Raw genomic sequence first — 15141 nt, forward strand, 5'->3', positions numbered from 1 at the left:
CCCCCGCTCCTTTATTCAGTCACTCTCACCCCCTCCTTTATTCAGTCACTCTCACCCCCTCCTTTATTCAGTCACTCTCCCCCTCCTTTATTCAGTCACTCTCACCCCCTCCTTCAGGCAACAGAGAATCTGTAGTTGGACGGTTTGAAGAAGTTTAATCCGTGCTCTGATTGGAGTGTTATTGCCATGTGAAAGTCAAACCCAGTTCTATTATTTATTTATTATTTATTGTTTTATTATAAGTATGTACTAATAGTATTGGCTGTATAACATATACAGGTATTCAGATATCAGCAGTGCTTTAGTACATGGTGGTACAGAATGAGGATAATACAACACACAACAGTAATCTACTGCTATTATTATTATACAGTAACTTTACAGTGTAGTGTGTGTAGTTGACTTGCCAGCCTCTGTAACAATCGCAGTCACCAGGTTTTCCAGAAATCCAGGTTGGATTTCCTACTTATACCATCCTGATACCCAGAATCTTCCAGCTGGGATTTCTGGAAAACTTCAGCATTTTTGGGGGGAAAGTTTCCAGAACCAGCACTTTGACATAATCCAAACTGTATTCTCGTGAACGAGCCTGATCATGCGATAGCTCACCATTCTGTTTCATCTCAAGGAGGCCCTGAGATCAGGTTGGTTCTATGAGGTTATCAAAACTGTGTATGCACCCACAGGAGGTTGGTGGCACCTCAATTGGGGAGGATGGGCTCGTGGTAATGACTGGAGAGGAATCTTTGGAATGGTACCAAATACCATCTAACGCGTGGTTTCCATGGTTTCCAGGTGTTTGATGCCGTTCCATTTGCTCCGTTCCGGTCATCATTATGAGCAGCAGTCTCCTGTGATATGGACGTTGAGTTGATGTCAAATGGCAAACCCATTATCAACCAATCAGGAGTTCTGGAAAACCTGGGATTTTGGGGAAAGTTACTAGAATTTTACAACCCTGGTTTTGTTGATGTCAAACAGTTTCCCCTTTACTATCCTCAGCCTTCAGCTGGTTATCAGAGGGAGGGGTTATCAGCCTTCAGCTGGTTATCAGGGAGGAGGGGTTATCAGCTTTCAGCTGGTTATCAGGGAGGAGGGGTTATCAGCTTTCAGCTGGTTATCAGAGGGAGGGGTTATCAGCTTTCAGCTGGTTATCAGGGAGGAGGGGTTATCAGCTTTCAGCTGGTTATCAGGGAGGAGGGGTTATCAGCTTTCAGCTGGTTATCAGGGAGGAGGGGTTATCAGCTTTCAGCTGGTTATCAGAGGGAGGGGTTACCAGCCTTCAGCTGGTTATCAGGGAGGAGGAGTTATCAGCTTTCAGCTGGTTATCAGGGAGGAGGGGTTATCAGCTTTCAGCTGGTTATCAGAGGAGGGGTTACCAGCCTTCAGCTGGTTATCAGGGAGGAGGAGTTATCAGCTTTCAGCTGGTTATCAGGGAGGAGGGGTTATCAGCTTTCAGCTGGTTATCAGAGGAGGGGTTATCAGCTTTCAGCTGGTTATCAGGGAGGAGGGGTTATCAGCTTTCAGCTGGTTATCAGAGGGAGGGGTTACCAGCCTTCAGCTGGTTATCAGAGGGAGGGGTTATCAGCTTTCAGCTGGTTATCAGAGGGAGGAGGGGTTATCAGCCTTCAGCTGGTTATCAGGGAGGAGGAGTTATCAGCTTTCAGCTGGTTATCAGGGAGGAGGGGTTATCAGCTTTCAGCTGGTTATCAGGGAGGAGGGGTTATCAGCTTTCAGCTGGTTATCAGAGGGAGGGGTTATCGGCTTTCAGCTGGTTATCAGAGGGAGGGGTTATCAGCTTTCAGCTGGTTATCAGAGGGAGGGGTTATCAGCTTTCAGCTGGTTATCAGGGAGGAGGAGTTATCAGCTTTCAGCTGGTTATCAGGGAGGGGTTATCAGCTTTCAGCTGGTTATCAGAGGGAGGGGTTATCAGCTTTCAGCTGGTTATCAGGGAGGAGGGGTTATCAGCTTTCAGCTGGTTATCAGGGAGGAGGGGTTACCAGCTTTCAGCTGGTTATCAGAGGGAGGGGTTAACAGCCTTCAGCTGGTTATCAGAGGGAGGGGTTAACAGCCTTCAGCTGGTTATCAGAGGGAGGGGTTATCAGCTTTCAGCTGGTTATCAGGGAGGAGGGGTTATCAGCTTTCAGCTGGTTATCAGAGGGAGGGGTTATCAGCCTTCAGCTGGTTATCAGGGAGGAGGGTTACCAGCCTTCAGCTGGTTATCAGGGAGGAGGGGTTACCAGCCTTCAGCTGGTTATCAGAGGGAGCGGTTATCAGCTTTCAGCTGGTTATCAGGGAGGAGGGGTCATCAGGGAGGAAGGGTTATCAGCTTTCAGCTCGTTATCAGGGAGGAGGGGTTATCAGCCTTCAGCTGGTTACCAGGGAGGAGGGGTTACCAGCCTTCAGCTGGTTATCAGGGAGGAGGGGTTACCAGCCTTCACCTGGTTATCAGGGAGGAGGGGTTACCAGCCTTCAGCTGGTTGTCAGGGAGGATGGGTTATCAGCCTTCAGCTGGTTGTCAGGGAGGAGGGGTTACCAGCCTTCAGCTGGTTATCAGGGAGGAGGGGTTACCAGCCTTCACCTGGTTATCAGGGAGGAGGGTTACCAGCCTTCACCTGGTTGTCATGGAGGAGGGGTTACCAGACTTCACCTGGTTATCAGGGAGGAGGGGTTACCAGCCTTCACCTGGTTGTCATGGAGGAGGGGTTACCAGCCTTCACCTGGTTATCAGGGAGGAGGGGTTACCAGCCTTCACCTGGTTGTCATGGAGGAGGGGTTACCAGCCTTCACCTGGTTATCAGGGAGGAGGGGTTACCAGCCTTCAGCTGGTTATCAGAGGGAGCGGTTATCAGCTTTCAGCTGGTTATCAGGGAGGAGGTGTTACCAGCCTTCAGCTGGTTGTCATGGAGGAGGGGTTCCCAACAATACAACTAAAAACAAATGTTTGTGTGTCCTCCTCCCATGAGTTGTTTTTAATTTTAATCCATTTTTTAAAGGGAAGGGAGTTCCATGCAATCATGGCTCTGTATAAAACCGTGTATTGCCTTGAATTAGTTCTGGACTTGGGGACTGTGAAGAGACCCCTGGTGGCATGTCTTTGTGGGGTATGTATGGGGTGTCTCTGCTGGATGTTATTTGATTACGCAAACAATCTGGAATGTTCATTCCAGTAGTATTTATCATTAAAACAAATAGAAGAGAAGCAGTTCATCTCTTGTCAACCCTCAACCAGGAAAGACTGGGATGCATGTTGCTGATGTTAGTTCTGTACGTGTAGTTCAGGGCAAGGCGTTCAGGGCAAGGCGTTCAGGGCAAGGCGTTCAGGGCAAGGCGTTCAGGGCAAGGCGTTCAGGGCAAGGCGTGCTGCTCTGTTTGGAGACAGCTGTTCTCTCTTAGAAAATAGGGCTCCAAAACCGTTCTTCAACTGTCCACATAGGAGAACCCTTTTTGGTTCTAGGTGAAAACCATTTTTGGTTCCAGGTATCTAAAGGTTCTTCCTGAAGCTTTATTCACGATCCCGGGTGGGGAGTATCAAGAGGTTATTGGAACCAAAAAGTTCTACCTGTAACCAACAAGCGTTCTTCAAAGGGTTCTCCTTTGGTTCAAAATGGTTTTTAGTTTCTAGATAGCACCTTTAAGAGGGTAGCTTTGCTATTCCTCCTTTGCTCCACCTGACCATATTACCGGACAGTAATCAACATGAGACAAGACCAGAGTCTGAACGACTAGTGCAGTTTATTGATGTTTCAAAAACGCAGAACATCTTTTTATAACAGACATACCTCTCCCCATCTTCACGACAACTCTGTCAATTTGACTTGACCATAATAACTGACCATCCACTGTTATACTTAAGCAATGAGGCGCGAGGGGGATGTGGTTTATGGACAATTTACGACGGCTAAGGGCTGTTCTTAAGCACGACGCAACGCAGAGTTCTTGGATACAGCCTTTAGCCGTGGAATATTGGCCATTTACCACAACCCCCAAGGTGCCTTATTGCTATTATAAACTGGTTACCAACGTAATTAGAAGAGTCCAAATAAATGTTTTGTTATATCCGTGGTATACCACGGCTGTTAGCCAATCAGCATTCAGGGCTCGAAGCACCCAGTTTATAAGTATGAATTTAGCTTCCTCAACTTGCTCAATGGTCACAACCCTTTATACACAACTACAGCTGAGGTTTAGGTCTTAGAGAATGTTTTTATTATTAAACACCTGATACTGATGTGTAAAGTGTGGAATCATCTGCATACGTAGTGATTCTAGCTTTGTGTTTAAGACCAGTGGCAAATCATTTGTAAAAATAGAGAAGAGTAACTGGCCCAAGGCAACTACCCTGAGGGACACCGCACTTTACATATCTGATGTTAGAGAAGCTTCCACTGAAGGACACTCTCTGGATTCTATTGGAGAAATAATTATCCAAGGGTCATCAGCCTTCAGCTGGTTGTCAGGGGGAGGGGTCATCAGCTGGTTGTCAGGGGGAGGAGTCATCAGCTGGTTGTCAGGGGGAGTCATCAGCTGGTTGCCAGGGGGGAGGGGTCATCAGCCTTCAGCTGGTTGCCAGGGGAGGGGTCATCAGCCTTCAGCTGGTTGCCAGGGGGAGGGGTCATCAGCCTTCAGCTGGTTGCCAGGGGGAGGGGTCATCAGCCTTCAGCTGGTTGCCAGGGGGAGGGGTCATCAGCCTTCAGCTGGTTGCCAGGGGGAGGGGTCATCAGCCTTCAGCTGGTTGTCAGGGGGAGGGGTCATCAGCCTTCAGCTGGTTGTCAGGGGGAGGGGTCATCAGCCTTCAGCTGGTTGTCAGGGGACGGGTCATCAGCCTTCAGCTGGTTGTCAGGGGGACGGGTCATCAGCCTTCAGCTGGTTGTCAGGGGGACGGGTCATCAGCCTTCAGCTGGTTGTCAGGGGGACGGGTCATCAGCCTTCAGCTGGTTGTCAGGGGGACGGGTCATCAGCCTTCAGCTGGTTGTCAGGGGGAGGGGTTTCCCCAAGTGGTGTCCGGTGGTGATGCCGTGGGGGCGGGTGCTCTGCTCCGCCCTGACCTCAGGCCGCAGCACGAAGCCTCCGGGGAAGGTCAGGTCAAACATCTCGCTGGGGGCAAAGGTCAGGGGTCGCTCGACCAGCAGGGTCTTCAGCCTGGCCCTCCAGCCATCCAGCATGGCTGTCCGAGTCGCGGGGGGGTTGTGTCCCGGACACCAGAACACCTGGGGGGCTAGCACCTGAAATCCACAGAAGTGAAGCACGCCATTCTGGAAGGATGGAGGGACGTGGAGGAGAGAGGAGAGGAGTCTGGGTCAAATACATGTAGCAAATACTTGAACTGCGCTTGGTTTAGTTTGCACAATATGCTACAATGGAACCAATAAAATAAACCCCAAAAAAATGCAAACCCAAAACGAAATGAAACACATTGGAAATACTTGGTATTTGGAGATAACCTTGAAGCATAAAAATGTATGAGGAAACTCATTTTGAGACACACAAGTATCCCCAAAGCCACTTGATTGTCTTCTCAATCTATGAGAAGCAAATACAGCAAAATATTTTTTGGGGGGGTGTCACATCTTAACTCTTCCCCCTTGGCTGTCATCCTGCGTTACCTGTAGGGGCCACAGTGTGACGTTAATGTCTCCGTTGAGGCCGTCAGGGGCGGTACATAGTCTGCATAGACCCAGTGCTGAACGACAACATGGCTTTCTTGTCCTGTAAAATGATAAAGAGTATGAAGTGTAACTCCCAACAGCAGGGTAGCCTAGTGGTTAGAGTGGAGGGCGGCAGCGTAGCCTAGTGGTTAGAGTGGAGGGGCGGCAGCGTAGCCTAGTGGTTAGAGTGGAGGGGCGGCAGCGTAGCCTAGTGGTTAGAGTGGAGGGGCGGCAGGGTAGACTAGTGGTTAGAGTGGAGGGGCGGTAGGTAGCCTAGTGGTTAGAGTGGAGGGCGGCAGGGTAGCCTAGTGGTTAGAGTGGAGGGGCGGCAGGGTAGCCTAGTGGTTAGAGTGGAGGGCGGCAGCGTAGCCTAGTGGTTAGAGTGGAGCGGCGGCAGCGTAGCCTAGTGGTTAGAGTGGAGGGGCGGCAGGGTAGCCTAGTGGTTAGAGTGGAGGGCGGCAGCGTAGCCTAGTGGTTAGAGTGGAGGGGCGGCAGGGTGGCCTAGTGGTTAGAGTGGAGGGGCGGCAGGGTAGCCTAGTGGTTAGAGTGGAGGGGCGGCAGCGTAGCCTAGTGGTTAGAGTGGAGGGGCGGCAGGGTAGCCTAGTGGTTAGAGTGGAGGGGCGGCAGGGTAGCCTAGTGGTTAGAGTGGAGGGCGGCAGCGTAGCCAAGTGGTTAGAGTGGAGGGCGGCAGGGTAGACTAGTGGTTAGAGTGGAGGGCGGCAGGGTAGCCTAGTGGTTAGAGTGGAGGGGCGGCAGCGTAGCCTAGTGGTTAGAGTGGAGGGCGGCAGCGTAGCCTAGTGGTTAGAGTGGAGGGGCGGCAGGGTAGACTAGTGGTTAGAGTGGAGGGGCGGCAGGGTAGCCTAGTGGTTAGAGTGGAGGGCGGCAGCGTAGCCTAGTGGTTAGAGTGGAGGGCGGCAGCGTAGCCTAGTGGTTAGAGTGGAGGGCGGCAGGGTAGCCTAGTGGTTAGAGTGGAGGGCGGCAGCGTAGCCTAGTGGTTAGAGTGGAGGGGCGGCAGCGTAGCCTAGTGGTTAGAGTGGAGGGGGCGGCAGCGTAGCCTAGTGGTTAGAGTGGAGGGGCGGCAGCGTAGCCTAGTGGTTAGAGTGGGGGGCGGCAGCGTAGCCTAGTGGTTAGAGTGGAGGGCGGCAGCGTAGCCTAGTGGTTAGAGTGGAGGGCGGCAGCGTAGCCTAGTGGTTAGAGTGGAGGGCGGCAGCGTAGCCTAGTGGTTAGAGTGGAGGGGCGGCAGCGTAGCCTAGTGGTTAGAGTGGAGGGCGGCAGCGTAGCCTAGTGGTTAGAGTGGAGGGGCGGCAGCGTAGCCTAGTGGTTAGAGTGGAGGGGCGGCAGCGTAGCCTAGTGGTTAGAGTGGAGGGCGGCAGCGTAGCCTAGTGGTTAGAGTGGAGGGGCGGCAGCGTAGCCTAGTGGTTAGAGCGGAGGGGCGGCAGCGTAGCCTAGTGGTTAGAGCGTTGGACTAGTAACCGAAAGGTTGCAAGTTCAAACCCCGAGCTGACAAGGTACAAATCTGTCGTTCTGCCCCTGAACAGGCCGTTGACCCACTGTTCCTAGGCCGTCATTGAAAATAAGAATTTGTTCTTAACTGACTTGCCAAGTAAAATAAAGAGGTACAATTAAAAGACAGAGGCCCTATTCATTCCACCAAAACACCATTTACCCTTAACCTCGAAGCAATATAGCCTGAACTGAATGAGAGCAGTGTGTCATTTCATAAGGTAGATATTATGTAGGGTGTCCAAACAAAAACACATCATTTGACCAATGGGTAAAACACTATATGAATTGTGTAGGTAATGCTCAAACAAAAACCAATGGTCCAAACCTCATGTCTCTGTCATAATCTGTTCAAAATGTTTTTTTGTTACCCTTGTAGGATGTTTTATACCCATGTAGGATGGACAAAATCAGGGTGATTCAATCAATGGAGGCCAGAGAAAAAAAGTAGTGAAAAATCAGGAAAAGAACGTTAGGTCAGCTAGACTAGAGGATGTTAGAGAAAAGCATTAGGTCAGCTAGACTAGACGATGTTAGAGAATAGCATTAGGTCAGCTAGACTAGAGGATGTTAGAGAATAGCATTAGGTCAGCTAGACTAGACGAAGTTAGAGAATAGCATTGTGTCAGCTAGATTAGACGATGTTATAGAATAGCATTGTGTCAACTAGACTAGACAATGTTAGAGAATAGCATTGTGTCAGCTAGACTAGACGATGTTAGAGAATAGCATTGTGTCAGCTAGACTAGACAATGTTAGAGAATAGCATTGTGTCAGCTAGACTAGAGGATGTTAGAGAATAGCATTAGGTCAGCTAGACTAGACGATGTTAGAGAATAGCATTGTGTCAGCTAGACTAGACGATGTTAGAGAATAGCACTAGGTCAGCTAGACTAGACGATGTTAGAGAATAGCATTAGGTCAGCTCGACTAGACGATGTTAGAGAATAGCATTAGGTCAGCTAGACTAGACGAAGTTAGAGAATAGCATTGTGTCAGCTAGACTAGACGTGCTCATTCAGGCTGGCGCACGTTCAATCTGTGTAATCTAGAACATCCTACTGTCACACAGTAACGCAAACTAGCGGTATATTAACGTGAACAAAACGGAATCAGGAAATGAATGCATCTGTCCATTGCTATTCAATTGCAGGTCCCGACTTCATTCCGCTTTGATTAACCATTCAGAACATGAAGAATCATATTTGTCTTGGTAAAATGTATTTTATAGCATATGGAAGTTACATTTCATCACCAATGTGCGTGTTTACCCACTTTGGGCAGAGTGGTGGACCCCTACATTATGGCTATTTTAAACTGTGTAGGGTAGTAGGGGTAACTAGCTGTAAATTCACATAAAGACCACAAGATGTCACCAAATTATTTTCGCAACACTTTCTCAGGCTGTCACTGTTCTTGCTGAACAAAAAAAATGTCCTCAATGTCACCATAATTTTGAGACAATTCAACAAAACGATTGTGGTAAATTGATCTAATTTTTTTGAAATGTTGAAAAAGTTGTAGATATATTCCAATGAAGTTAGATCTCTGTTTATATATATATATATATGTAAGAAAGCCTTAAATAATCAATTTTTTTAGAGAGAAAAATGTAGATAATTTTTTTGTAAAGTAGTAAAGTAATAAGATGTTGGTTGAGTGTGTTGGGGGCTAGTTACCCCTTGATGGTTATGAATGTGGTTCTACCTGACATTTAGACAATGACTAGCCCAGTTAGCGCTAGTTTATGCTAACTTGCTAGCTAGCAAATTCACTAGCCGTTAATGCTAGCCAGCTAGCAAATTCACTAGCCGTTAATGCTAGCCAGCTAGCAAATTCACTAGCCGTTAATGCTAGCCAGCTAGCAAATTCACTAGCCGTTAATGCTAGCCAGCTAGCAAATTCACTAACCCGTTAATGCTAGCCAGCTAGCAAATTCACTAGCCGTTAATGCTTGCTAGCTAGCAAATTCACTAGCCGTTAATGCTAGCCAGCTAGCAAATTCACTAGCCGTTAATGCTAGCCAGCTAGCAAATTCACTAGCCGTTAATGCTAGCCAGCTAGCAAATTCACTAGCCGTTAATGCTAGCCAGCTAGCAAATTCACTAGCCGTTAATGCTAGCCAGCTAGCAAATTCACTAGCCGTTAATGCTAGCCAGCTAGCAAATTCACTAGCCGTTAATGCTAGCCAGCTAGCAAATTCACTAGCCGTTAATGCTAGCCAGCTAGCAAATTCACTAGCCGTTAATGCTAGCCAGCTAGCAAATTCACTAGCCGTTAATGCTAGCCAGCTAGCAAATTCACTAGCCGTTAATGCTAGCCAGCTAGCAAATTCACTAGCCGTTAATGCTAGCCAGCTAGCTAGTTAGCATAAACTACTAGGAGTTCTAGCTGGCAAACTTACTACCAGATTGTCTGAGGTAAAATACATAAACAAAGATAACGTAACTTAATTTCAGTTGTAAATGTTTCCACTAGTGACTGATAGCTTTACAGGTAATGCACCTTTATAGACTTATAGCTATTTTATACAGCATTTTATGTCATATAGCCAGCTATCTACGTTTTGAACAGAGAGCTTTTCAATTGGCATCTCTACCCTTGTTTTCAGTCACAAGTGGGGACTTGATTAGGTGGGAGCATTGCATTTACATCAAAACCTCCTGATCCGGGCCCATACATGGCATGAACTCTTCCTGCTCATTGTCAATGGGTATGACACCTAACACAGGCCACTGGAACTAAAGACATGAAACAGAAGGGTCAAAAGGTCAAACCTTGAATATTCCATTGTTGTACATCTTCTGCAGCGAGAAGGCAAAGCCTTGAGTCAGAACTCTGTCTATCCAGCCCTTCATGATGGCTGGAACGCTGAACCAGTACATAGGGAACTGATGAGGAGAGAGAGGTGGTTGACACTCCATCTACAACAATCCAATCACTGTTAAGACTATGATGGGGAGTGTAGGCTTAAATACTTTGGGGAGAAAGGTGGAGAATTTAAAACGCAGCAGGGCACAGTCGAAGAAGAGACAGAGAGAGAGAGGTTGGGGGAGGGGAGGGAGACAGAAAGAGAGAGAGGGAAAGAGAGAGTGAAAGAGAGAAAAAGAGGGAAAAGAGAGAGGGGGAAAGAGAGAGAGAGCGGGATTGGTAAGAGTGTGTGACCTCTGACCTGGAAGATGACGAGCTCCGCCGCCTCCACTTTCCGCTGCTCAGCTATGATGTCATCACTGAGTCGACCCTCCTTCCAGGCATGCATGGTCTCCTCTCCGTACTTGAAGTGCTCCGGGTTCTTCACCTCACCTGGCAAAGGGACAGAACAGCAGCAACGTCAAGCGTGTGTGTAGTTTGTTTGGCACGTGTGTTGGCGTGTGTGAGCGTGTGTGTGTGTAGTTTGTTGGCACGTGTGTTGGCGTGTGTGAGCATGTGTGTGTTGGCGTGTGTGTGTGTAGTTTGTTGGCGTGTGTGAGCATGTGTGTGTGTACCTATAATATCCTCCATGGTGGCGGAGGCTCTGAAGTTCATGGCGTAAAGGTCAGACACAACAACCTTGTAGCCCTGCTGTCTGAGGGCTTCCACGGCAACATCCTTCGCTGCCGAGTTAAAGGAACCCCCCACTCTGATGGGCGTACACAATCAGCACTGTCTTCTGAGCTGGTACACACACACACACACACACACACACACACACGTATGATAAGGTGGTGGATGGATCAGTCATAATTGTTTCCCTAAAACAACACTACACATCAAGTTACATTTCATTATGAATGTGTTGTCATCTGGTTTATAACTCAATCAAAAAGGGTTCCAAAGGGGTTCTGTGGCTGTCGCCGTAGGAGAACCCTTTTTGGTTACAGGTAGAACCCTTTTTGAACCCAAAAGAGTTCCACCCGGAACCAAAAGGGTTCTTCTTGAAACCAAAAATGGTTCCACCTGGATCCAAAAAGGGTTCTACCCTGAACACAAAATGTTTTTGTTTTTTTCAAAAGGGTTATTCTATGAGAACAGCTGAAAACCCCCTTTTGGTTCTAGATAGCACCTTCTTTTCTAAGAACGTATTACTGTTTTATTACTGTGACAGTGTTCCACATGGCACCCCATTCCCTTTATCGTGCACTACTGTGGACCAGGGTAGTGCACTACTGAGGACCAGGGTAGTGTACTACTGTTGACCAGGGTCCAATAGGGTAGTGTACTACTGTTGACCAGGGTCCAATAGGGTAGTGTACTACTGTTGACCAGGGTCCAATAGGGTAGTGTACTACTGTTGACCAGGGTCCAATAGGGTAGTGTACTACTGTTGACCAGGGTCCAATAGGGTAGTGTACTACTGTTGACCAGGGTCCAATAGGGTAGTGTACTACTGTTGACCAGGGTCCAATAGGGTAGTGTACTACTGTTGACCAGGGTCCATAGGGTAGTGCACTACTGTTGACCAGGGTCCATAGGGTAGTGCACTACTGTTGACCAGGGTCCATAGGGTAGTGCACTACTGTTGACCAGGGTCCATAGGGTAGTGCACTACTGTTGACCAGGGTAGTGCACTACTGTTGACCAGGGTCCATAGGGTAGTGCACTACTGTTGACCAGGGTAGTGCACTACTGTTGACCAGGGTCCAATAGGGTAGTGCACTACTGTTGCCCAGGGTCCATAGGGTCGTGCACTACTGTTGACCAGGGTCCAATAGGGTACTGCACTACTGTTGCCCAGGGTCCATAGGGTAGTGCACTACTGTTGACCAGGGTCCAATAGGGTACTGCACTACTGTTGACCAGGGTCCATAGGGTAGTGCACTACTGTTGACCAGGGTCCATAGGGTAGTGCACTACTGTTGACCAGGGTCCAATAGGGTAGTGCACTACTGTTGACCAGGGTCCATAGGGTAGTGCACTACTGTTGACCAGGGTAGTGCACTACTGTTGACCAGGGTCCAATAGGGTAGTGCACTACTGTTGCCCAGGGTCCATAGGGTCGTGCACTACTGTTGCCCAGGGTCCAATAGGGTAGTGCACTACTGTTGCCCAGGGTCCATAGGGTAGTGTACTACTGTTGACCAGGGTCCAATAGGGTAGTGCACTACTGTTGCCCAGGGTCCATAGGGTAGTACTACTGTTGACCAGGGTCCATAGGGTAGTGCACTACTGTTGACCAGGGTCCATAGGGTAGTGCACTACTGTTGACCAGGGTCCATAGGGTAGTGCACTACTGTTGACCAGGGTCGTGCACTACTGTTGCCCAGGGTCCATAGGGTCGTGCACTACTGTTGACCAGGGTCCAATAGGGTAGTGCACTACTGTTGCCCAGGGTCCATAGGGTAGTGTACTACTGTTGCCCAGGGTCCATAGGGTAGTGTACTACTGTTGACCAGGGTCCAATAGGGTAGTGCACTACTGTATTTGACCCCTCTGAAAAACATGACTTAGTACTTGGTGGCAAAACCCTTGTTGGCAATCAGAGAGGTCAGACGTTTCTTGTAGTTGGCCACCAGGTTTGCACACATCTCAGGAGGGATTTTGTCCCACTCCTCTTTGCAGATCTTCTCCAAGTCATTAAGGTTTCGAGCCTGACGTTCTGAAACTCGAACCTTCAGCTCCCTCCACAGATTTTCTATGGGATTATGGTCTCGAGGCTGGCTCGGCCACTCCAGGACCTTAATGTGCTTCTTCTTGAGCCACTCCTTTGTTGCCTTGGCTGTGTGTTTTGGGTCATTGTCATGCTGGAATACCCATCCACGACCCATTCTCAATGCCCTGGCCGAGGAAAGAGGTTCTCACCCAAGATTTGACGGTATATGGCCCCATCCATCGTCCCTTTGATGCGGTGAAGTTGTCCTGTTCCCTTAGCAGAAAAACACCCCCCAAAGCATAATGTTTCCATCTCCATGGCGGAGATCTTTGTGGGCTATACTCGGCCTTGTCTCAGGATGGTAAGTTGGTGGTTGAAGATATCCCTCTAGTGGTGTGGGGGCTGTGCTTTGGCAAAGTGGGTGGGGTAAGATCCTGCCTGTTTGGCCCTGTCTGGGGGTATCATCGGATGGGGTCACAGTGTCTCCTGACCCTCCTGTCTCCCTCCAGTATTTATGCTGCAGTAGTTTGTGTGTCAGGGGGCTGGGGTCAGTTATATATCTGGAGTACTTCTCCTGTCTTATCCGGTGTCCTGTGTGAATTTAAGTATGCTCTCTCTAATTCTCTTTCTTTTCTCTCTCTCAGAGGACCTGAGCCCTAGGACCATGCCTCAGGACTACCTGGCATAATGACTCCTTGCTGTCCCCAGTCCACCTGGCCATGCTGCTGCTCCAGTTAACTGTTTTGCCTGCGGCTATGGAATCCTGACCTGTTCACCGGACGTGCTACCTCTCCCAGACATGCTGTTTTCAACTCCCTAGAGACAGCAGGAGTGGTAGAGATACTCTGAATGATCGGCTATGAAAAGCCAGCTGACATTTACTCCTGAGGTGCTGACTTGCTGCACCCTCTACAACTACTGTGATCATTCATATCTGACCCTGCTGGTCATTTATGAACATTTGAATATCTTGGCCACGTTCTGCTATAATCTCCACCCGGCACAGCCAGAAGAGGACTGGTCACCCCTCATAGCCTGGTTCCTCTCTTGGTTTCTTCCTAGGTTTTGGCCTTTCTAGGGAGTTCTAGGGTGAGATCTTGCATGGAACCCCATGCTGAGGGAGATTGACAGTTCTTTTGTGTTTAATAATCGCACCAACTGTTGTCACCTTCTCACCAAGCTGCTTGGCGATGGTTTTGTAGCCCAATCCAGCCTTGTGTAGGTCTACAATCTTGTCCCTGACATACTTGGAGAGCTCTTTGGTCTTGGCCATGGTGGAGAATTTGGAATCTGATTGATTGATTGCTTCTGTGGACAGGTGTCTTATACAGGTAACAAACAGATGAGGAGCACTCCCTTTAAGAGTGTGCTCCTAATCTCAGCTCGTTACCTTTATAAAAGACACCGGAGACCCAGAAATCTTTCTGATTGAGAGATGGTTAAATACATATTTCCCTCATTAAAATGCAAATCAATTTATAACATTTTTGACATGCATTTTTCTTGATATTTTTGTTGTTATTCTGTCTCTCACTGTTCAAATAAACACACCATTAAAATTATAGACGGATCATTTCTTTGTCAGTGGGCAAAAGTACAAAATCAGCAAGGGATAAAATACTTTCCCTCACTGTAGATCGCCAGGGGCTCACTTCAAGACCATCTGTAAATAAAAAAAACTAGAAAATAGGAGGATGTTTGAAATGATTTATACTTTTGATAATTAAGTATTATTATTTTTTTGTTTAGCAATTAATTACTTATACTTTTGATACTTGAGTATATTTAAAACAAAATACTTTACAACTTTTTCAAGTAGTATTTTAGTGGGGACATTTCAATTTTACTTGACTCATTTTCTATGAAGGTATATTTGAATGTTTCCACAACTGACAATACATCCATTGTGTTTGTTAAACTACAACGGAACTATTGTATAAAGCTGTCCAAGTTCAATAATGCTGATCACAATAATCTGCTTTAATTAATAAAAAAACGGAGTGGTTTTGTCATTATAGCGTTTGCATAAATCTTACGCAGTAGAGCAACACGAAGTACTAAGGCATCAGCACAAAATCACACCACTTGTTGGCTATTTACTCAAACACTGGACAAATGCATGACAACTTTCAAATTCAGCTGAACAAGCCAGCAGGATAATGAAATATAAACCAAAGAACCTGAAAGCAGAGATATTGTCAATGCACTAATATCTCACGGTTGAGACTTACCCATGACGCGAGTTTATGATCGGTCCTTCCTCAGATCTGGATGCTCCCTCTTCTGCAACTCGAGGGGAAAAGCTGCGTCTTTGTATGGTGCCGCAGCGCGCTGCTCTTATCACTATGAAACCGCCCGCTGATATTCGCGTGAGAAACATTGTGTGATTGAAACTGAGATTGAGCGGTTACACAACACCAG

At 47.8% G+C, this 15141-nt stretch overlaps 1 pseudogene; it reads right to left on the reverse strand.

Annotated features, from left to right (window-relative positions):
• Window positions 1–4949: 4949 nt before the first annotated feature.
• Window positions 4950–13993, reverse strand: LOC135538074 (NAD(P)H dehydrogenase [quinone] 1-like; annotated as a pseudogene).
• Between the last annotated feature and the right edge of the window lie 1148 nt (window positions 13994–15141).

This window comes from Oncorhynchus masou, unplaced genomic scaffold (assembly GCF_036934945.1).
Source record: "Oncorhynchus masou masou isolate Uvic2021 unplaced genomic scaffold, UVic_Omas_1.1 unplaced_scaffold_900, whole genome shotgun sequence".
In the NCBI taxonomy this organism is placed as follows: domain Eukaryota; kingdom Metazoa; phylum Chordata; class Actinopteri; order Salmoniformes; family Salmonidae; genus Oncorhynchus; species Oncorhynchus masou.